The sequence below is a fragment of the Phragmites australis genome, chromosome 11 (assembly GCF_958298935.1).
Source record: "Phragmites australis chromosome 11, lpPhrAust1.1, whole genome shotgun sequence".
Lineage (NCBI taxonomy): Eukaryota > Viridiplantae > Streptophyta > Magnoliopsida > Poales > Poaceae > Phragmites > Phragmites australis.
This window is the reverse complement of record NC_084931.1, coordinates 13,112,038-13,136,067: the sequence shown is the minus strand read 5'-3', so window position 1 is coordinate 13,136,067 and position 24,030 is coordinate 13,112,038. Positions and strand designations below refer to the sequence as shown.

The 24,030-nt window shown below is 41.7% G+C and overlaps 1 long non-coding RNA gene across 1 annotated transcript; it reads left to right on the top strand.

Moving 5' to 3' along the window:
- Positions 1–2,394: 2,394 nt before the first annotated feature.
- Positions 2,395–23,014, top strand: LOC133884407 (uncharacterized). Its single transcript, XR_009903104.1, has 3 exons — positions 2,395–2,522; positions 2,600–2,736; positions 22,823–23,014. It is a non-coding gene; the product is annotated as an uncharacterized LOC133884407 (long non-coding RNA).
- The last annotated feature ends 1,016 nt before the right edge of the window (positions 23,015–24,030 follow it).

Below are 24,030 nucleotides of genomic sequence, written 5' to 3'. Positions count from 1 at the left end.
AGATGGGCATGGTTGAGGGAGATGAGTTTAATTATAGAAGAATTATCACTGCTGGTTTGGAATACGAACCGGTTGAGATGAATATTATCACTACCGGTTATTAAAGGTACATCTTTTTAAGAACTGGCAGTGATAAGTTGAATATCATTGCCAGTTCTTACTAGCACGGCTTTTTTAGTACGCATGGAGCTTAAGAACCGATAGTGATATATTATCATTGCCAATTATTAATGAACCTACAGTGAAAAGGGGGTAGGGATAACCCTTTTTATGGTAGTGTCTATTTCACTACCACATAATCAGTGAAAATAGATGGAGTTTCATAGATAATTTCTTAAGACCCGTCACTGACAAAATACCCACAGACGGTTGCTAAGACAGACGTGTCTATAACATGACCGCCATCTGGGTGTGCCAGAACTCACAAACGATTTTTGCAAATATGGTTATTTCTATAATACAGACACATACTTAGAAAAACCTGTCTGTGCTATTGTCATAGGTGATTTCTTATAAGATTTGTCTGTGTCTGTATGATAGACATAGACGAATGTTTTGAAAAACCGTCTATAGTTAAAAACCCAGGTTCACTCTTTCGCTTCCCACTACCCACATAGACACAAACCGCTTGTCTCCCTCACTAAAGCGATGAGAAGTTTATCTCTCTCACTCTCCTCATTTCCATCTGAGCCCCTTCCGCAAAGGTTTTTTAGGATTTGTTCTCGCGAAATACGGAGGTTCAAAATCTGGGCTTTGAATCCCCTTTCGTGCATTGTGGTGAGTAGGGTTCTCATTGCGCATGGTCTTGTTAGGATTTGATTCGATCTATTTACTAAGGGCAATGTGGTGTTTGTGTGTGCCAGATCTGCAATAGAATATCTTTGTTCATTGCTATCAGGCATAGGAAGGATGGGGTTGTTACTATGGCTGCTTCTATGGTCCGGATGCTTGGCGTCAATTTCAGTCGTGTGGAATATGTGTTCTTGGTTGCTATGAAGGGCACCACCGTGGACACAATGTTTGCTGTGAATCGTGTTCTATTATATGTTATTCCTGATGGAAATTTCTCTATTGCTGTTCATCACAATGGAGACATTTTTGTGAATCTCAAGACTAATTAGAACCATCATCTCATACTTAACAAGGGCTGGAGATTTGTTAGCAATGTAGTTTGGTTCTGGCACATAATTAAGTTAGGCAGGATGGAGCCTGATTCAGATGACAGTGAGATGATGATTGAAGATAATGCTTGTGTTGACATTGTGTGAAACGCATGCGGATAAGATGATACCCATCATCTCATCCTTCTGGAAGACGACGTCAATGATGTCAATCATCTTATCCTTCTGGAAGACCAGACTAAGCATGTTATTAGGGGTTGTGTATAGATTTATGTTCTGATTAATGTGTTCTTATGTGTTATATATCTGTATCCTTATGTGTTATATCTGTATGATGTGTATATGCCTATGATGTTCTTATTTATGTGATGTTCACCATATCATGAAGGTAGCTGTAAAGCAAAATGGTTTCTCAGGGGGAAGGGTCACATAGATGGTTTTTTTCAAAAAATTCATCTGTGACACTTTATATAGACGGGTGTCAACAAAAATCGTCTATGACCCTTAATATGCACGGATTATTTTTTCCCGAAAAATCTATCAGTGTGTATTGCGAACTAACATATATGTAGTTATATTACCGATGCAGGTCTTATTTAGATCCGTCTATGTGTAGCTCTGTTATAACTGACAATTACAAGTTTGATATCACAGATACTTTTGTAGAGACGAAACCAATAACCTTTTGTCATAGGTTTTAAAATCCATCTGTGATAACCCATTCTGGTGTAGTGCTTGCATTGTTGGGATGGTATATTTTAAAAATTTTATTTTTCAGAAAAAACATCCAAGTTATAAAATATACATTATTGGTCCTATTTGTTGCATTAATAATGGGCAAAACCATGATTCAAATAGATTCCAAAAAGTATACAATAATTAAGAAATATCTGAGTTTGTACTCCCATATACCCGTCCCACTATATGCGGTGTTGTCATATGTCAGCACAACATGAGCACTAGCTAGTGCGTATGCATAGGGTTGGACAGAAAGCTCACAGCTCACGAGCTAGCTCAGGCTCGTCGAGGCTCGACTCGGTTCTGCTCGTTGTCCAAATGAGCCGAGCCCAAGCCACATTGTTGGCTCGTTTGTGAATCGAGCCAAGCCTAAGCCGATGGGACCCTGGTCTGGCCCAGTAGACCAAATGAGCCAAGCCAAACCAAGCCCATGGAACCCTAGCCTAGCCCAGTAGTCTAGCAAGATAATCGTAGCCCACCAGCTATCGATCTCATTTGGACTTTGGACGCCGCTCCTTCCTGTCCCCTCCCCCTCTTCCTCCTGGCGTGGTGGTGTCCCGCTCACTCATTTCCCATCCGGCCACCATAGCGCCGCTCCTCTCACTAGTCCACCGGAGTACGAGCGCTGAGCGGTGACCCATCGATTGGGTTCTTCTTTTGTTGGTAAGGAAAACCTAGCTTACTCGGATGGGTTCGATTGGGTTCTTCTTCCCTGGTTGTCTCATTCCTCTCCTTCCCAGTTCCCATGCGGAGGCGATGGAGCTGCATGCCCGCACGCCGCCAGGAGTCCAAGACCTACAGCTGCCATGAGTCTAGGAACTAGAGCCGCACGCCTGCTTGCCGCCTAGAGTCCAGGAGCAAGAGCCCAATCCCCAAGGTACTTTGCACTCCGATCTCCCGTATATCCTCGCGAGATTCATAGGGTTTAGTTCGAATTTTTTCATTTTAGTCGATCTGTCCATCCTTAGTTTTTTACTGGAACTTGGAAGGGGTCTCAGGTTTGGTACTGATATTGGTTGATCTTGTTTATTGGTGATGGACTGAAGGTTTTTTTTTGCCAAACTCATACATAGTACTATCGGTACATGCCAGAATGGTAGGCCTCTTTCTGCTGGTTGCTGCAATTAGCAATGGTTTACATGATGTTAGCCTGTTAGGTCTTGCTGTCTTGCCTGACTAGTGTGCTCTGATGGCCAGTACCGCCACTCCCAACGAGTCTAGCAGCCTCGTGAGCCCTCGCGAGCTAGCTCAAGCCAGCAAATAAGCTGAGCCAAGCCAGACAGACATTTTAGCTTGGTTCACAAACCAAATGGAACTGGGCTGAGCCTGCAGTTCAGCGAGCCCTACGTGTGCACCAGATAGGATTCACCGGTCTATGTACTTTCATGTGTGGTAGGTAGTCTGACTTGGCCCCCCATCCGGCCAATGACTTAGTGGTGCCTGATCATCATCCGCTATGAATTATAATGCGATTTTTTTTCATTGTGGTGCCTAATCGAGATCTGCTATGAACTATAATGCAATTTTGTCGCAACCTCATCGCTATTGGCACCAACTTAACTGACTTTTATGCCAGGTATCAACTTAGAGCTACTTTCATGATGGAAAGCTCATTCAGGGTGGGTTCTTGTAACATGCCTAAATGTGTAAATTATGAGAAAATTCAATTTTGTTTCAACGAGAAAGATATCGAGAGCTTGTGTACATGAAAGCTAGATATACATACAAACTCATACTGCACCATATACTTGCAGTCCAAAGAGCCAAAGGCGGGAAAAAAAACGTCTCTGATGATTAGATTGAAAGGAAAAAAATTCAAGAAACCATCTCACATTGGTATCCATCTGTACAGTCAGCAAATGAAATACTAAGGCACCGTTATGAAAAATGTAGCACTAAACATAAATACCTAGCAAATTCATACAACTGGGTTACCATAATCCATCGCTAACGGAACATAATTGTTATCACTCAAAAGTGGAACCGATTACCAAAGGATGTAGCTTGATATTTATATCATCATAGGCTATTACAGGTTGTATAAAATTTAAAGCTTGTCCATTGCAATCCTCCATCATTTCCGGCATCAGTACCTTAGCATAGTATCCTTCCACGGTCATAGCACCTGGTGAGGTGCACAAGCTCCATCAAATTGTAGCTCACAAGTTATTTGTAACGTGAAATCTAACTATTCCATCAAATAAAATCGATTAGACATCCACTTTGTCAAAAACGGCCAAAAGAAAGCAGGTGCAGCCGTGCGGGTGTACAGCTTGTGTATCAGCCCCACTGGGCACTCTGGAGCACCGTCAAAACATCACATTAGTGACGAGTAATAATTGTCATTAGTGACAGGTATCATACCCGTCACTCTGAACGTGTCACTAATGATGACCCATTAGTAATAGGTATGAGATCCATCACTAATGACAGTCATCAGTGATGAGTCACAGTTAAGACTCGTCACTAAGGTGCATCCCCAATGGTCTAAGCAGATCTGTTGTCCATCATTAATGATAGTCATTAGTGATAGGTGCATTTACCACCCGCCACTAATGAGCGAGTCTCAGTGACGGGGTGTGGTTACTGCCAATAGTGACGGGTAGTGAAAAACAGACACAAGAGGCACGATTTAGTGACAGATCATTATACAACCCGTCACTTATATAGCCTCGGGTAAGGACCGGACTTTGACCCATCACTGATACCATGTCATCAGTGACAAGCCATAATACTACACTTCACTTATTACATTGGTGACGAGTTATAACTAAACCCGTCAGTCATAAGTGACGGTGTAGTTATGACCCGTCACTTATGACCTAGTCATAAATGACGGATCTTCTTGCACCAGTCATAAGTGATAGGTTATATTACGACCCGTCCCTTGTGACTAGTCATAAGTGACATATGCTCTTATGACCCATCACTTATGACTTAGATCTATTATTAGATCTCGCTGGATATTGCGTGCTCAATAGTTACTCAACAGTACTGCACACCCTCAGTTGTGGCGATTTTCTTCGGTTCCACTAGAAACTCTCTAATATTTTGTTGATTTAAAGTTTAAATTGTTGCTAGGTCTTTGAAGGTTTGCATCTCGCCCTTTCCTCCTCTAACCTCCTATTTGGTAGATTTTTTGTACTTTGAGTTGTAATCAATCATTTTGTATCTTTATCCAAAATCTTAGTACAAGTGAGTTGTATTTATGTTAGATTTGATACTACGTTGGCCCGATCTACCACTTCATGCCACAGATTTAGTGTAATTGTATAGAATTTAAAATCACATGCTTAATCACACAATTAAGGTAATTGTTAATGAAGAATGAATGTTTTTACATAGTAGATGGCGGACAGAAGTTGGATGTACTTTGAGATTCGGACTTGTACGGAGTATCTGAGTGGGGTGAAGTATTCCATGAGTGATGCTTTGGCGGATATGAAAGATCATGGTAAAACAACAATGTATTGTCCATGTCATGGTTGCAGGAATGATAAAAAGTTCCCAAAACCAAACAATGTACATGCACACTTGATCATGTGTGGATTTAAAGAGAATTATATGTGTTGAAACAAACATAGCGAGGAAGGCCTTAATGAAGGAGAGATGGATCGGGGCCTCCATGCTGACAGTGTGGATCAAGGATTTACATCCGATGATATGTATCATGATCTTAAGGATGATGACATATTAGGTTCCAATGATAATGATATCAAGGATTTTATGGAGAATGTGGACTAGATGATGCGGGATGTCGAGTGGCACGACGAGTATAATAGTGATGAGTTTGCTAAATTCCTAGAATTTATGAGAGATTCCAAGGCACCCCTTTATCCTAATTGTAAGGAGAAGTACATGCAGCTATTTGATGACCTAAAGCTTCTAAAGCTAAAAGCAACCCATGGTTGGACTGACAAGAGTTTCAAAGCATAGCTGGATATGTTAAGGGACATTCTACCAGAGGGGTACTTGGTGCTCGACGGCGTCTATGACGCAAAGAAGATAATTTGTCTTTTAGGACTGGGAATAGAAAAAATGCATGCATATAAGAAGGATTGTATCTTGTTTCGTGGAGAGTATGCAGAGCTGGATCAATGCCCCATTTGTGGATCCCATCAATACAAGCGTAGAAATGACGACAGTGATGGGGATGGAAGCAAGAAGAGTAAAGGGCCTCCTAGGAAGGTGGTTTGGTATTTTCCTGTAATTCCCTATTTGAAGCGTTTGTTTCCTAACAAAAATTTGGCCTAATTGGTGTGTTGGCATAAGGAGTGTCGTAAGAACGATGTAATGATACGGCACCTGGTGGATTCCGCTAAGTGGCGAATCATTGATTCCACATTTGGTAGGTTCATTGAAAGAATTGAGAAATATTAGATTTGCTATGGGAATAGATAACATGAATCTTTTCGGTAACATGAGTACCTCATATAGCACCTGGCCTGTTGTGTTGTCGATCTACAACCTTCTACTCTAGCTTTGTAACAAGCGAAAATACATTATGTTTGTCGATCTTGATATCAGGGTCGAAACAACCTGACAACGATATCGATGTGTACCTCAGGCCCTTAGTTGATGATCTTAAGAAACTCTAATCGGAAGGTGTCAAGGTTTGGGATTAGTACAAGCAAGAGTACTTTACCTTGCATGCCATGTTGTTTGTCACTATCAATGATCTGCCAGCACTTTGTAACTTGTCAGGTTAGAGCAAAAGAAAAGGTGAAGCTTGCTGTGAGGAATGGTGATGTCCTAAGGGGAGGTGAATTAGGACACTTAGAAACTATTCGGCTCCAAAAACTTTATAAGATAAATCCATCTCAATTTCTATCTAAATGTGCTCTAGGTTTTTCTAGTGTGTCTACTTTACCGCTTAAGAGGATTTACAACCTACTCTAGCAAGGTAAATTGCAAGTATGTAAATACGGAAACTAAATTGTGTAAAGAGACAAACTCGGCACAAGAGATTTTTATCCCATGGTATCGATGGCACGAATGCCACCCCTATTGAGCCACCAAGTTACAAAGACAAGGTCTCAAGTGAGCCACTAAGACACCAAGATAAGGCCTCACCACAAGCCTCTCTTCCGGTCTCTTGCCATCGTGATCACTCCGGAGCTTGAGCCACTAAGGCAAGGGTCTCCGCGTCCCCGTACATGTGTCTTGCCGCCGCTCTACACCAAGTCAGAGGGTCAACAAGCTTGAGCCACCAAGGCCTAGAATGCCAACGAGTCACCAAGACTCCAAGGCGCCCACGTACCACTCAGTACAAGCTAGGCTCACTCCTTGATCCATTCTTCAAGCTACAACACTTAGCTATAACTCACTCTAGGCCTATAAGAACTAAACACTCTCTAATCTTGTTCTTAATCACTTTGGATGATCACTTTAAGCACATTGGTGGCTTGGATGTCTTCTCAAGTGTGTATAAGCTTCCTTTAGACTTCAGCAGCATGCCACACGTTAAATGACTAAGTGGAGGGGTATTTATAGGCTCAAACACGCCAACTAGCAGTTTTCCCAATGGCTCAGAAAAGCTGTTAGCACCGGATGAAGCGGTGAGAAAAGTAGTACTAACATCGGATAATGTAGTGAGTACAAACTCAGAAAGTAGCAGTTGGAACTCTACTAAAATCCTCTATGGACACCAGACATTCCGATATGCCTTCAAATCCATCACTGGACCTTACGGTGAGTTATTTTGAGCCAGATCGCGCCACTTCTTCTCTGTGTAAAATGCTTCCGCGCATTCATCTCTATGATCACCGGACTATCCGATGAGTTTGATTTTCATTCTTCAGCACTTGTAGTCGCCTCTGGAATAAATGCTCTGGTGCCATACTCTGTTGTGCACAAACAAAGCACCGGACCTTCCGGTGGGTTGATCATCAGTCTTCTGCACTTGCATTCTTCTCTGCAAGAAATGCTCCGGTGTTACCTAGTGCAAATCACCAGACTATATGGTCAGGTCCTCTGGTGCAAGAAATGCTCCCATTTGTCAGAAATACTCTGGTGAGATCGACACATAGAGCACCTAACTATCCGGTGAGGCTATCAGCCTCTATGCACAATGCTCCGGTGAGTGCAAACTCGTCTGCACCGGACTATCCAGTGAGGTCAATTCTCCTAGGATTTCTCCAATTCAATCAAACTTTGTTCCGGCTACGGTGGTTTCTTGATGTATTGTATCCATGAGACCTACTAACATATATTCTTGACAAACATGTTAGTCCCAATGATTATGTTGTTATTAATCACCAAAATCACAATCATTGCCTAATACGGTCATTTTCGCTACAATCTCTCCCTTTTTGGTGATAGATGATAGCACAACCAAAGCAAGTGAAAATAATAAATAATATCAATCGTAAAGACCACAAAGCCTTACCACATTGCTTGGATGCATGTTCTTACCATTTAGTCCCCCTTTGTTGTGGCTCCCCCTTTCTCCATTACCACTATCTCCCTTGATCGACTCATGCAAGAGCTTTTCCCTATTTGTCAATCTAGGTGCATCATGTTGCTTCTTGTATCTTCTTCTTCTCCCCTTTGTCATATTCATCATTCCTAGACATATTGTATCTTGCTTTTTACTTTGGTCATGAAACTTCTCCCCCTTTGTCAACAATATCAAAAAGGGCTACAAACATATGTTGAACTCGAGGAAGAGTGTCATAGAACATGGGAGAGAGTTTCATAAATCATGGTCCAATGAAATGGTACCAATTGAAAAGATATACCAATTGTAAATATATAATTCATGATACCAATTGTGAGGATAGAAGGCATTGATATCAATTAAAAAAGAACGAACAAGGATCATAATTCATGAAACTCACATGATGTAATCTAAACACCCCCTTTATGTGTGCATACATATAATGAGACCCACTTGTGAATACCACTTATAAGAATGTAGCAATATATGCACATCTAGACAAAAGTAGAGGTAGGAAGTTTAAGTCATATCATGCATGAATGTAGCTTAAATGTAGAAATGAATTGACAATGATACCAATTGAACTATTTAAGCATTGCATACCTCTGGGGACTTATTGATTTCTCCATGAGACTATAAAAGATACATCTAGCAACACATGTTAGTCTCAAAATCATAACCCATAGGATATACTCCTCCTAAATGTGTGCATACAAGTTTTGAATACTTGCAAGACATATGCACTTGTTATTAATAACAAAGGGAAGGATCCTTATGGATTGGTTCATGGAACATAAAAGATATCAATTGTGAAACTAACGCCATGAAAAGAACCTGCAACTAATAAACCATGTAGGTTGCTCATAAGAAAGAGAGAAACAAAAGCAACCTACCATATGAAAACTAACACTAGGCATTGCAGTAAATTGAAATAAGCACATACAATCTTAGACAAGGCAAATGAGCAACAACAATTAAAAGATTTTGCATCTAGCTCCATTACCTTTTTACCTTTGGTTAGGGATTTGGTATATGATGATCATGGTCTTCATTAAAATGCCCAATCTTATACGCTTAGCTTCTTTGATTTATTTTGTGAGCCAAGTCTCCAAACCCATAGCCTCCTCGGGCTTCAAGTCTTCTTTGAAACTCAAATTTATTGGGGCCTCTTCATATTGGTGATGACTTTCTTGGGCACCCAAATGGATTGGTTCCACCTCCAATTCTTTCTCCCAACCATATATGCAACCACCCTGCTGTTGTTCTTCTTCTTGAGATTGTAGTGGTTACTCTTGGTTTTGGTTTTGTAGTTGGGCTTGGTGTAGATGTTGAAAGTCTTGTTGGAAAGGTTCATTACTTTCTTCTTCTCCTTGGTCTCCTTTTTGACTTGCTTGCATTGGAAGGACTTGTGGTCTTCTTGAGACATTTGAAGCATGTCACAGTGGACTCCTCCGCAAGCTACTTCACCATTGTAGCATGTTTATCTTGAGGAGGTTGGATATGGTTCTTGCCCTTTAATCTTGCCAAGTCCTTCTTGAGCTTTTCCATTTCTTGCTTAAGCTCATTATTTTCTTATGCAATGAGTTCATTAGATGATTCTACAAGAATACTCTCAACATATATCTCATTGCAAATGGGTGAGCTAGATAAATCAATTAAATCATCACAAGAAGTGTAATCATCTACCTTAGATTTGAAATTAAATAGAGAGGTACATTGCTCCAAAGGGGCCTTAGATTGAGATTCAATGCACTCAAATTTTTCCTTAAGCTCATCATGCTCCTTATTTAGCAAATTAAATTTGCTTAATAATTGTTCATAATTAGAAATAAACGTAGCATGAATGTCATTAAGTGCAGTAAATTTCTTAAGCACTTTCGATTGTTTCTGAAGAGCCCTTTATTGCTCATTGATCAAATGACGGAGTTCATCATAGGAAGGAGAACCCTCATCGGATTCATCATCACTTACATCGCTATCCATACCTTTGGCCATAAAGCACTTGTGAGATGTCTTGCGTGTTAACTTGCGTGATGACGACCTTGAGCAAGAGCTTCTCTTGGAGGAGTGGATGACGAAGCTCTCATCACTTGAGCTTGAATCTTAATATTCACTCACCCATCTTTCCATGCTTGAAAATGCTTTAGCTCTTCCCCTTGTCTCCCTCTTGCTCTTGGTCTTCTTCTCCTTCTTGATGCGATCAATAGTTTTGATCAGGTTCTTCGTGGAGATTCGTTGATCAATCTTGGCATTGATCTTCTTGATGTTCTTATCCACTTGAGAGATGAGTTGGTGACTTCGGGATCCATTTTTTCATCACTTGATGTGCCTTGCTCATCATTTTCATTACTCTCTTCATCTTCATCTTCATCTCCATCATCTTCGCTTCAGCTTAACTCTTGCTCTTGCATCCTCATCTTCGCCTTCATGTGTGGGCATGGTAATTGCTTGCTTGTGAGAGCATACTAGCTCATATGGTGACACCTTTATAGCACCATGCTGAGATACATGATGAGCCCACAATGCTTCACCTAGAACCTCATGCCTCCTCTTCGGGTGTTTCTTTATCTTTCTCTTTATAAGCTTAATCAGAATTTTATTACTTGATTTATACTATCTATTGGCCTGAGCATAGTATGGTGAAGAATTAAGAATCTTGATTCTAAATGATTTGGCAAACTCACATACTTGATGTGATATAGAAGACAATCCCTGATCCATTGTTAAAGTATGTGGTATGTCGAATCTATAAATAATATGCTCCAAAATATAACTAATCACCTCTTGATGAGTCATATTTTTAAGAGGAACAATTTCTGTCCACTTTGTAAAATAATTAGTGGTTACTAAAACAAAATGATGCTCTTTTGAAGATGTAGGGTGTATTTGGCCGATGAAATCTAAACCCCATCCACGAAACTGCCATAGTTTAATAATAGGATGTAACATAAAAGCAGGTGCTAATTGAACATCACCAAACTTTTTACATGACTCACACCCTTTGTAGTATCTAAAACAATATTGCAACATAGTCAGCCAATAAAACCCAGCTCTTTTTAGCAACCACTTCATTTTATGAGTAGACTGATATGTACCACATATACCTTCATGTACCTCACCCATAGAACATTGAGACTAATCCGAACCTTAGGATTTTAAAAGTAAACCTTCTAAAGTTTGATGATACAATTCACCATCTATCAATGTATACTTCAATGCTTGCCGCTGAAGCTTTCTATTTACAGACTGATTATGGTTTTCTAAATAGCTAATTATGGGTTTCCTCAAAACACTTGGTTCAGCCATTAGGATTGTAGCATGTTCTAACATCGGTTCTTCTATAATGAAAAATTTCCCTCTGCTAAGTTGATAACCAGATGCTTATTGTGCTAAATCATTAGCTCTAGTATTTTCTTTTCTAGACACATGGCAAATATTGAAGTCATCCAAAGTTGCTATGATTTCCAAACAACTTTCCATACTAAAATTTGCAAACCTAACAAAAGAGCTTCATACTCATCTTGATTATTAGTACAAAAATATTCTATAGGCACTGATGTTTCAAAAACAACACCTCTAGCTGAAATTAGAACAATACCAATACCATGTCCCTCTCTACAAGTTGAGACATCAAAATAAAGTTTCCACAGATAAATTTCTACATAGCCAATTACCTCCTAACTACGATCGATTCGATGATCAACAATAATATTTGCTACAATTTGGCCTTTAATAGATTTTAAAGATTCATAAGACAAATCATATTCTATCAACGCATAAGCTCACTTTCCGATTCTACCATTTAAAATCTGTTGTTTCAACATATACTTGATAACATCAGTTTGACATGCTGCTACACAAGTACTAGTTAACACATACCTTTTTTCCAGTTCTGATGAGACGCCGGTTTAAATATGTGATCACATACTTTGTACCATCTACTTTTTATGTCGAAACAACACCAATAACATTCTCTTCCACAACAACATATGGCCAAAATGGTATCCTTGCTTTAGGTGCCCTATGTATAGGAGGCGCGGACAAATATCTCTTAATCTCCTCAAATGCTTGTGGTTGTTTTGCCCCCAAGTAAATTCGGTCTCTTTCTTTAATCGAAGTATAGGTATAAATGCACTAACTTTACCCGACAAGTTAGATTTATACCTTCTCAAATATTTCACATTCCCCAGAAATTTCTGCATATCCCTTTTACATTGTGGTGCCTCTACATTCTTAATAGCTTCTATCTTGCTACAATCTATCTCAATGCCCTTCTCATATATTATAAATCCTAGGAATTTACCAGTCGACACACAAAAAGCATATTTGAGTGGATTCATTTTTAAACCATACACCAAGTAAATCATGAACAATTAAAATCATAGCTTTTTGATACGTAGCATCTGCATTGATTAAAACAAATGTCATAACAACCCACTCAAATAAACCAACAAACCCAAGACATCTAAAGGTCGTTTTAGACATATCCTGTTCGGCCATAAAAATCTTATTATAACTAGCATTACAATCTAAGAAGCTAATTACTTTATGTCTTGAAGCATCATTGCTTAACATGTCAGCTATAAGGCGTAGATATTCATCTTTAGATGTAGCTTTATTTAAATCTCTAAAACCAATGTACACCCTCAACTTACCACTATTGACCGGGACAACATTAGAAATCCCATCAACATACCTGCACGGCCTTATAGAACCAGCTGCTAGTAATTGGCCTATTTCTTCTTTGATCTAATCATACACATTAGGATGAAATCTTCTAGATGGTTGTTTATGAGGCCTAAAACCAAGTTTAATAGGCATCTGGTGCTCTACTAGCTCTCAGCTAAGTCTTGGCATTTCATGATATTCCAAAGAAAAGCAGTCAACATATTCCCTTACCAACTTAATTACTTTATTTTTATATTCAGCAGACATATTTTCATTTACATACATCAGCCTAGGAATATTCCCATCACCTATATCAACCTTCTCTAATGGGTCAGCTGACAAGAAATATTATCCTAATTTTTCTATGTAATCAAAATCTTCAATAGCTTCACAAATATTATTCTGATTTGACCGGTATTGTTCCATATGGTTTTGCAACCACTCTAAACTATTTTCTTTACTCATTTATAACATCATATTACTAAGCCGACCTGAAGAAGTCGGTTGTACAGAGACGAGTATAAAACCATCCTTAGTATACTAAGATAATTATAGCTAGAAAGATCTAAACCTCAAAAATACTAGACATTACCATGCTGACAATTAGCTAAAGCATCGGCCAAAGCCACATAAGCTGATGTGTCCGCTTGAACAACCTTTGCATCATCATCAATCCACTCTACTAAACTTTCATGCAACGTAGAAGGAACACAACGATTTGCATGAATCCAATCATACCCTAATAAAATGCTGTAATTACCTTGTACATCGATGATGAAGAAAGCCATAGGTAATGTCTTTCTCCCAATGGTACGATCCTTAAAAATAACACCCTTGGCTTCCGCAGGATCACCTGTGAAGCCATTAAGCATCAAATTAGTCTTCATAAGCTCGTTGTCCTCTTGCCCTAACTTATTAAAAACTGAGTACAACATCAAGTTTACAGTAGCTCCACCATCAACCAACATCCTGGATATCATCCTTCCATTGATATGCCCTTTAACATGCAATGGTTTCAAGTATTGGCTTGATTCATCAAGCTTCTCTAAAATACCTTACTTAGGACCAAGACATAATTGTGCAACTCCCTCATTGACAACATGAAACTCTGAAGGCAATATAAACGCCATATTTATATCCATTCCTGTAGGAGGTGGAGTACCATCTTTAACCACTGGCTAGCCACGAACTTCATTGTAATAGTTTTGGAGAATAATATAAGACAAAAAGGATGTAGGGATATTATCCTAAGGGAAGCTTGAACCTGTATTTCTACAATTTCATCTAGATGAAGTATCCACTGCTATTTCTATAAGTTTGTAAGATCCGCAGTTCACCAATCATCGACAGCAGGTGCTGTCCATGGGGATCATGAAAATAGGTGTTGATATACCTACACATGACATGCCATCGATTTTGCGAAAGCTTGCACCAAGGACCGGCTTCTTGGATGAGGGGTTCTACAACAACTTCATGCCCTCGACCAATGGTGACCTAGCGATCGATTGGGTGGATTTCATTGAAGAGTTAACTGGTCATGAATACAGTGATGAGGTAAGTCGTTTGATGGATTAATGCACCAGGGACTACGACATCGAGTTTGAACTACTCGGTTACCAAGACGATCATGAAAGTGATGTTCACCATAAGTCGGGATCCTCCCCTGCAGCTTCTGACAACATGGATTGTCGAGATACCTATCTAGAGCACTCTAGTAACAAATCCATGATGGATCTGGACTCCTCCTCTGGTGAGATTACCCTCGAGAAGTCTTCACCATTAGAGACAGGGATGACGGTTTGGAAAATCAAGATGATGATCTCGTGAATATGCGGGTCCCCACCGTTCTGGTTCCAGGCGACGGACAGCTTTTGTTGGCCACGTCCCCTAGATCCAAAATTAGAATAGAGCATGAGATCTAACTTCTCCTGACCAATGGGGCTCAATATTATAGATCTGTAACAACATAGAGGCTCTCATGCGCCCTTCGATTGTAGGTCTGACGACCCCCCTCAATAAGGGTTGGATTAATTCGATGACCAGCATGACGAAGGAGGCTCTCATTCAGGTCGAGAACTCCCATCAAGACATCACCAGGAATAGCTCTAATCAGGGGAAGTCCCACACCGCTCCTTCTCGTGATGGATTAGATTGAGAGAGGCATAATCCCCGGAACAAGACGACCCAGGAAGATAATTGATCACCTAATTGCCGAAAGACCTCGCCAGCCAGAGATCACCCTATCAATGATTTACGTGAGGTTATCAACCAGTGGAGGCGCTCAACGACCCTGAGGAGGCATCAACTATGCCTCGGTGGTTTGATCGGAGGATGTCTCAAGACCACTCAAGCCAGGACCGATCTCCATGGGTAGAGCACCCGTGGCTACCCGAGCGGATCAAGGTGTTGTCAATGGGTGCCAATCTTTCTCTCTAGATCTAAGGAATGTGACCTGGCTGGCACGATTCCGCCCCGGGTCAATAGAGAAGTACAATGGGAGCATGAATCTCAAGAAGGTAATGAAAAATTACCTCCCCACAGCCCTTGAAGGGGTAGCTAGAACCTGCAGACTAACCTATTGCAAGAGACAATTTACTCGTGGGAGCAGCTCTGCGACATATTTCAAGCTAACTTCTAGGGTACATATGTTCACACTGGAATGAAAATGATCTCTACCATTGTGAACAAACGAAGAAAGATACCTTCCATGAGTTTGCGTGTTGCTTCCGCAATACCCAGAATACCATCCCCAAAATAAGCAATTATTATGCATCCAAGTGTTCACTCAAGGTATTAGGAGCCAATGATGCATTGAAGACGTCACGAGGAAGGAGCTCGAGGTGGTCAAGGAGCTCATGAAGATCATAGACATGGCAGGCAAGGCCAAAGAGGTGCTCCTGTTTATCAAGGAGAAGGACCAGGGTATCAAATGCCCCTAGCCCAAGATCAGCAACGATGTGGCCAAGAGCAAGCGCAAGAATAACTCCAAGGGAAGGAAGGGAAAGAAAACTAAATCCGATAAATTTTTTGCAGATCTGCCCGACACCCATCCCTACAAAGTGCTCCAGCTCATCCCGAAGCAAGAGGTACACACCGAGCACTGGCGAACATGATGGCAAGTCTTGGTGCAATCTCCATCGGACCGATGACCATAGCCTCCATGAGTGCTGGCTCTGGAAGAAGCTGATGAAAGCTCAGATTAAAAAGGCCTAGGGAAAGAAGACCGAGGTCATGACCTAGAGTAGGGACTCAAGCTCCAGTAGCAACAAGGACGATTCAGATCTGATGTCTTTCTAGCCGAACGAGAGAACCATCGACCACATGTTTGCTGGTTCTGCGTCCTATGTGTCCAAGCAACAGTACAAGATGGTGGCTCGAGAAGTCTTAGTAGCCATCCCCAAGGATTGTCATGCCAACAAGTGGTCAAATGTTGAGATCTAATTTGGCTAGGATGATTGCCCAGAAAACTTTATACGGCCAAGCCATTTCCTGATAGTGGTCGAGCCTATGATCAACAACTACAATGTCTCCTGAGTGCTCATCGATGGAGTGAGTTCCCTCAACATCATCTTCACAAGCGTACTCGAAGCATTGTAGATCTCCCGATCTACTATCAAGCCGGTTATGCAAGCCTTCAACAGCATAGTAGCCAGATCCTCAACCAGCCCTATTGGCTAGATATTTCTCCCTGTTACCTTCAGAAAGCTTAATAACTTCAGAACAGAGAAGATTTTGTTCTATGTGGTTGATTTTGGGATGGCGTATGATGCCATCTTAGGATGACCAACTCAAGCCATGGTCATGGTTGTCGCACACTATGCGTACCAGTGCGTGAAGATCACAGGACCTAAGGGAGTCATTGTTGTCTAGGTCTGCCCGAAAGCCAGCCTCCGCTGTGAAAAGTGGAGTATCTACATGGCGATGCAGCACCAACCTGACATGGAGACAAAGAACTCGAGGCCTAAGGAGGTATTAAAGTCCCATGTTTAAGTAACAAAATGTTCCTCTAGACCCAACAGAGCCATCCAAGACCGTCTGAATTGGCTCTAACCTGGATTCCAAATAGGAACTCGTGCTCATCACCTTCCTCTAGGAAAACGCTGACTTGTCTGCATGGCAACCATCTGACATGCTTGAGATCCTCATGAATGTGATCAAGCACAAATTAGCTCTCTGGAGTGATGCGAAGCCAGTAAAGCAGAAGCTCTAGTGTTTCGCACCCAACTGGAAGGAGGCAATTGAAGAGGAAATAGAAAGGCTTACCACAATCGAATTCATCATAGAGGTGGACCATCCTGAGTCGATAGCTAATCTCGTCGTGGTTAGAAAAGCAAATGACAAGTGGTGAATGTGTGTGGACTTCACCAACCTCAACAAAGACTACCTGAAGGACGCCTTCCCCCTACCACGCATAAATTAGATAGTCAACTCCACCTTTGGATGCAATTATCAAAGCCTTCTTGGTGCTTATTACGGTTATCACCAGATCAATATGCATCAGGAAGATGAGGAGAAAACTTCCTTTATTACTCCCTTCGGAGTATACTGCTATGTCAAGATGACATTTGGATTAAAGAACGCTGGTGTCACATATCAAAGATATATGCAGATAACCCTCCATGACCAAATTGGCCAAAACATGAAAGCCTACAGCGATGATATCATCATCAAGACTAAGAAGAAGGAAGATCTCATCTCTGACTTGCAAGACACCTTCAACAATCTGCGGAAGCATTGGGTCATGCTTAACCCAGAGAAGTGCGCGTTTGGAGTGGACGCGGGAAAGTTGCTCGAGTACCCAGTGTCTTACTGAGGAATTGAAGTTAATCCTGAGAAGATCAAAGCCATCGAGGAAATGCAATCCCAAGGTTAGCGTGAGAAGTTCAAAGAATAATTGGGTCTATGGTAGTACTTAGTTGTTTCATATCCTGACTCAGAGACCACGGACTTCCTTGCTTCAAATTACTACATCACCACAACAAGTTTGAATGGTCAGAAGAGGCAGATGAGGCATTAAAAAATCTAAAGAGATATTTTTCATCCATCCCTGTGCTAGTTGCTCTCAACCCAAATGAAGATCTTTTGTTATCCATAGCGGCTGGACCATGAATCGTGAGTGGGGTATTGGTGGTGGAAAGGTAAGTGCCCGACAAGTGAGAAAAGAACCAGCGACCAGTGTACTATGTCAGTGAAGTACTCCATGATCCTAAAGAACACTACCTACAAGTGCAAAAGGAACTATACATGGTGCTGATGGGCTCTCGTAAGTTATGACACTATTTCAAGCTCACAATATTACCGTACCATCAATATTCTCACTAGGGAAAATCCTCCACAACAGAGATGCAATTGGCCAAATCTTTAAGTGGGATGTCATGCTCACGGAATTGGACGTTTCCTGTGTACCTCGGACATCGATCAAATCACAAGTACTCACTAACTTCATTGCTGAATGGAAAAACTCGATCAACCTTAGGACAACCGCAATGACTTATCAGATGTATGGACCCTTTTCTTTGATAGATCACATACGCTTTAGGGTGCCAAGGCTGCAAATATACTTATCTCTCCCATAGGAGGAAGCCTGCAATACACTTTGCAGATTGACTTGCCGGCCACAAACAATATAGCCGAATATGAGGGTTTGCTCGTCGGTCTTCGAGTAGCTTCTTCTCTTTGCATCCGACATCTTCTCGTGAAAGGGTATTCACAGTTGGTGGTGAAGCAAGTCAACAAGGAGTATCAAACCTTAGAAAAGACTATGACAAACTACCTCGTGGAGATGAGGAAGCTAGAAAAGAAATTTGTTGGACTCAAGGTCAAATATATCCCAAGGAAGGATAATTTCCTCGCTGATAGTCTTGCCCACCTAGCATCCTCACATCTCCATGACAACCTAGTACTTTCATAGAGAAACTATCGAAGCTGTTTGTGGAATCATCAGATAACACAGCCGAAGGAGTGGTGGTCTACAAGACCTATAACCAGCTCAGGGGCTCGCTAGGGCAATACACCCGAAAAGGAGCGGCCAGGGAACTCAAGGCTCAACTTGAAAGCGAAGTTTCGTAGATGGATCCTATCCACAAGTACATTCAAGATCGAGTTGTGCTTAAAGATGATGCACTATTCAAGCATGAGTACCCTGGTGGACGGTGTCCTTTTCACTTTTCAAGCATCTATACCCTGGTGGACGGTGTCCTCTATCGAAAAGGCGCCATGGAGTACTCATGAAGTGCATCTCTCAAAAGCAGGGAAAAGAACTCCTCAAAGAAATCCATGGAAGGGTGTGCGGAGATCATGCTTCCTTCCGAACCCTAGTCGGAAAGGCATTTATACAAGGTTTCTATTGGCCTACAGCTCTCCATGATGTGAGCGAGTTGGTAAAAATGTGTACCAGCTATTATTTCGACAATAGACGCATACACCAGACTACTCAAGCTCTACAGATGATCCCCTCATCGTTGCCATTTGCGATTTGTGGGCTTGATATTCTAGGGCCCTTCCCGGTAGCACTTGGGGGCTTTATGTTCCTATACATTGCAATTGATACCTTCACCAAGTGGATTGAAGCGGAGCCAGTTGGCAAGATCACCTTGGCAGCGGCCAAGAAGTTCATCATGAAAAGCATCATGACACAATTTGGTGTCCTGAGTAGGATTATCACCAACAATGACACTCTGTTCTCTAGCACAGCGTGCATCGATTACCTAGTAGGACTAGGCATTACAGTCCACTTCGCATCTATGGCTCATCCACAAAGCAACGGGTAGGTTGAGCAGGCAAATGGTCTATGCTCCAAGGAATCAATACCTCTGTGTTCAACCGCTTATGCGCCCATGCTAAAGCCTGGGCTTTCGAGTTGCCTAACATACTCTAGGAACTCCGAACAACATCTAGTAGGGCAGTAGGTGAAATGCCTTTCTTCCTAGTTTATGGGGCTAAAGCAATTCTACCGTATGAACTAAAGATCAAATCTCCCCAAATCGAACTATATGCTGACAAAGATGAAATCCAAAGAAGGTAGGATGACCAAAAAGGACTCAAGTGTCGATAAGATCAACACGGTACCAGCAAGCTCTCTAGCGCTACCATGACTAGAATGTCTAAAAGAGATGCTTTGAACCCAAAGATTTGGTTCTACGACTCGTACAGAGCCAGGAAAATTGTCACAAGCTATCTCTGAAGTGGGAGAGTCCTTATAGGGTGGTTGAATCTAATTGGCCAGGGTTGTATAGGTTAGCCATGGAAGATGGCCAAGTCCTAAACAACTCTTAGAATATTGACCAGCTTCGTAAGTTCTATGTGTAACTACTTAGGATATATTTTGTAATATTAGTTGTCATAATACTAAATAGATAATATGTATCATTTTTCCTATTTCAATCCAATGCCTTAAAGACAAGGTGAGCCTCTATTTGGGTACTTACGCCCATGCGTGCACTCGGAGTTTTGACTGCCATTCGGGAACCTTTTCCTCGATAACCAGTCGGGGGCTTCATACGTACTTTGACTACAAAAGCTTACCGTACGCGTCGCAAAAACATTTTCTAGTGAAAAGGGATTACAGTCTAAGACCCCTTCTTTAGGGACCGTGAAGAACTTTATCGAGTCCGCGAGTACCTAAAAGTTATGGTGCTTTTTGCTTGAAGTTTAACTTAAGGTAATCTATGATGAACATCCTGACAAGTGGCTCCGAAGTCCCCAAACTAAATGAAAGACACATTTCAAAGGTTGAATAGTTGTTTGATGTTCCTTGTATTCATGAAGACTCAAAATCATACATAGGAATTGCAGTAGAAATATGATATTTTTTTATTTAATAAGATTTCAATATCTTTTACACATAAGCTAAAGAAAAATAAAGAAGGTTTAGAAGAATCCCTATGATCTACTTAGTGTAGGGCAGGAGGAGGAAGAAAGAAAATAATCAGAGAAGTCTCTCCCACCTCTTTTCCCTTATGCCATCATCATCGGCATCATGGAGGATGAGGATAGAGTGGAAGCCTTGGCCTTGATCCTCAGCCATCATCATTAGTGTTGCTCGAGGATGAAGGTGAAGAAGAAGCCAAGACTTTGCCGTCTTTAACGGAGATGCTGTCGGTCGCCTCCTCTTTCTTCGCCTAAATCGCACGTCCTCTTCCTATATCTCCACCTCTATGAGGTCCAGTACACCTCATCTTGGATTGGGGATGAGTCTTCGGGAGCTGGGGCCCTGTTGTCTTTAACAAGGATGCTAGTGGTTGCCGCTTCCTCTTTTGCCTCCTCATTTGAGGAGATGTCGATGACTTCCCAAAGGAGCCGGACTCGGCTGGAGATAGTGGTGGTGTTAGTAGAGGAGACTTTGGTGGCGAAGATGGAAACTCCATGGCTAAGTTATGGTCTGGTGCAGTGAGGATTTCTCACCTGATGGCTTATAAAGGGCCTCCGGGTCATGGTGAGACTGCATCTTTTTGTCTTCAAGTGATTGAATGCTAGGTGCAGTCACATAATGGCTCACAACAAACCAAGCATCAGTCAACCACCAACGTCGGGTCTTTTTAGCGGGCTCACGCAGACAAAGAGGCAGCTTCTCATTGCATTCAAATACCCAGTGTGTTTTTTGAAGCATGCATGGTTGTTGAAGAGATGAAGCATTACCTCGCCGTACTCGTGCAGTTTCCAAGCATCTTCAAGATGCTCATGTAGGATGGAGAATCTCTTCGTCACCACGTGAAACTTCTGTTGCGATAGTTCAAATTTCAAACCTGGCCATCAACAAGTTTTTTCTACACCGTATTTCACAAGAGTGGAATGATTTTTTTGGGGTAAACCAGAATTCCTATTTGAAAGGAATACCTTCTCACGACGCCGCCTCCCCATCGTAACTCACCATGCCCGTCGCCATCCCTGGAGCCCCACCGTGCTCATCCCTGTTGTTTTCCCCGGAGCCGATACTGCCTCCCCACCGTCGCCTCCCCGTCACCATCCCCCTGCCAGTTGCCATCCCCGGAGCCCCGCCGTGCTCATCCCTGTCCTCTTTCCCAAAGCCCGTACGCCGTCCCCGAAGAAGCCCACGGAGCCGACACTGGCCCCAGAGCCACCCACAAAGCTGATGCCATCCCCGTCGCCATCCCCAGAGCTAATGCCACGCATAGAGCCAATGACAATCCCGTCGCCCACGGAGCCGACGCCGTTCGCCACTGCATCTTCCCTGTGCACCCTCGCCGCCTCCCTATGCTCCTCGGCGTCCTCGCTGTTAAATACGGCCGCCGCTCATTCTCACTAGCTGGTTCTTATAGAATGGAGATAATAGAGGAGAAAGGGGAAGAATATATGATGTTTTTGTTGCTTGACAGTTTGGAGGTGATGTCCTTTTTAGAATCTGTTGATGAAACGAGCTCAATATTGACATGTGTTGCAATTGATCAGCTAGCTCTTTTGGGCATTTTGCATTGATTGATGCTTGGAGGTTGTACTAGTGGGTTCAGCTAGCTCAATTGTTGAGTAGTTCTTGTCTATTTTGTTTTATATTTCATTATATTGATGATATCCTTGTTTCACACTTTATGCTATTGTTGTGCTACTATTGCTTATTTGCTGTTGAACCATTCGTACCGGAGGTAGTGGGAATGGCAGGCTGGATTGGTAGAGTAATAGATAGGCTTGTTACTCAATTAGAGTGCGCTGTGGAGCTTATATGTTTAAATTCTTTACTTCTGCCATGTTAGAGATCCAATCTGTTTAAATTTTGGAACCTCCTCAGCTTTGCATGACAAATAAGTTGGATAAGAGATGCAAAATTGCATGATATATATTTTCCTTAAAGTATCTGTTTCTCAGTTTGAGTTTGAGCATTTTGTTCTTATTTTTGTCACAGCGGCAAGAAGAATCCTACATTGTTCAAGGCATTTGTACCTTCTCATTTGTAATGCATTGCTCCTTTTCCCTGTGAAGGCAACCTCAAACTTTAATTAGCTATACCATGGAGATCTAAATCTTTGCATCAAAATCTGCTGAGACCACGTCATGGGAAGCATATCAAAAGAGGAGCTCACTAGGACAATCATTGCTCGCAACATCCTTCGGTCATTTGGCTGATTCCCGGTATATGCACTTCCCTACAGAGGGGCAGAGGAAAGAGACTGTATACCCTTTTGTGTGCACATGATTTACCTGTTTGGATTGTGTTCTTTTCATTTTGTGTATACATGTCAAATTTGAACTTCAAAACTCTTCGCCCATGCCGTACATGGGCTGAATTCTAAGAGTTCACCAGTTAATTAGTTACTGCCACTGCTTCATCCCTTATCTGTTTTATGTTTTGGATCAGTTACGACACTGAAAGAAGAAAGGTACACAAAGATGCCCAACAACAACTCCAAAAGTATTCCTTTGGATGGCTCATGTGTCTGCAACAAACTACACACGAAAACAAATGCTTGCAACTAATTTTTTCATGTCCTAGCTAACTACTTCCTGTTATCGTCCCATCCCCATAATCCTTTTTTAATTACTCAATTGAACCTTAAACTCGTGGGCCATTGAGTTCAACAATTGCAAATGATTAAGCATGTGAGTTGCATCCACTTTGACTAACACGTACAAGATCAATTCTCAAATGTGTCCGAAAGAAAAACCTTTACAATTGTTTCATCCTCCACTTCCTCGATCTCACCTTGTTTTTCTACGATATTTTTACTTGTCAGATAGGGTTCTACGTCGTGTTATTGTGCACTGATTCAACTCAAAAGTTTTTTGAAATGGGAAATTGAGATTTAAGGATGCTTTATGTGTTAAAATATTTGTCTTAGTATGTCATTTAACTTTGTTCTGTTAGTACTTGTACTTATATCGATGTTGCAAGAAATCTGAATAGATCGAATTTTTGTGTGGGAATGTCTCGTGCAAAATTAAGTCATCGCCCACGGACGTGCCCGCCGATACAAGGCCCCTCCTCTGGCCAGGAGCCAGTCGCGGCTGATGCCCAGGAGGGAAGCCCAAGTGCATACCTCAACCTGAATCAACTTGACGATGATGCTCCGGATGATTGGATCACGGATGCTACTAAGGATGGTCCGACCACTG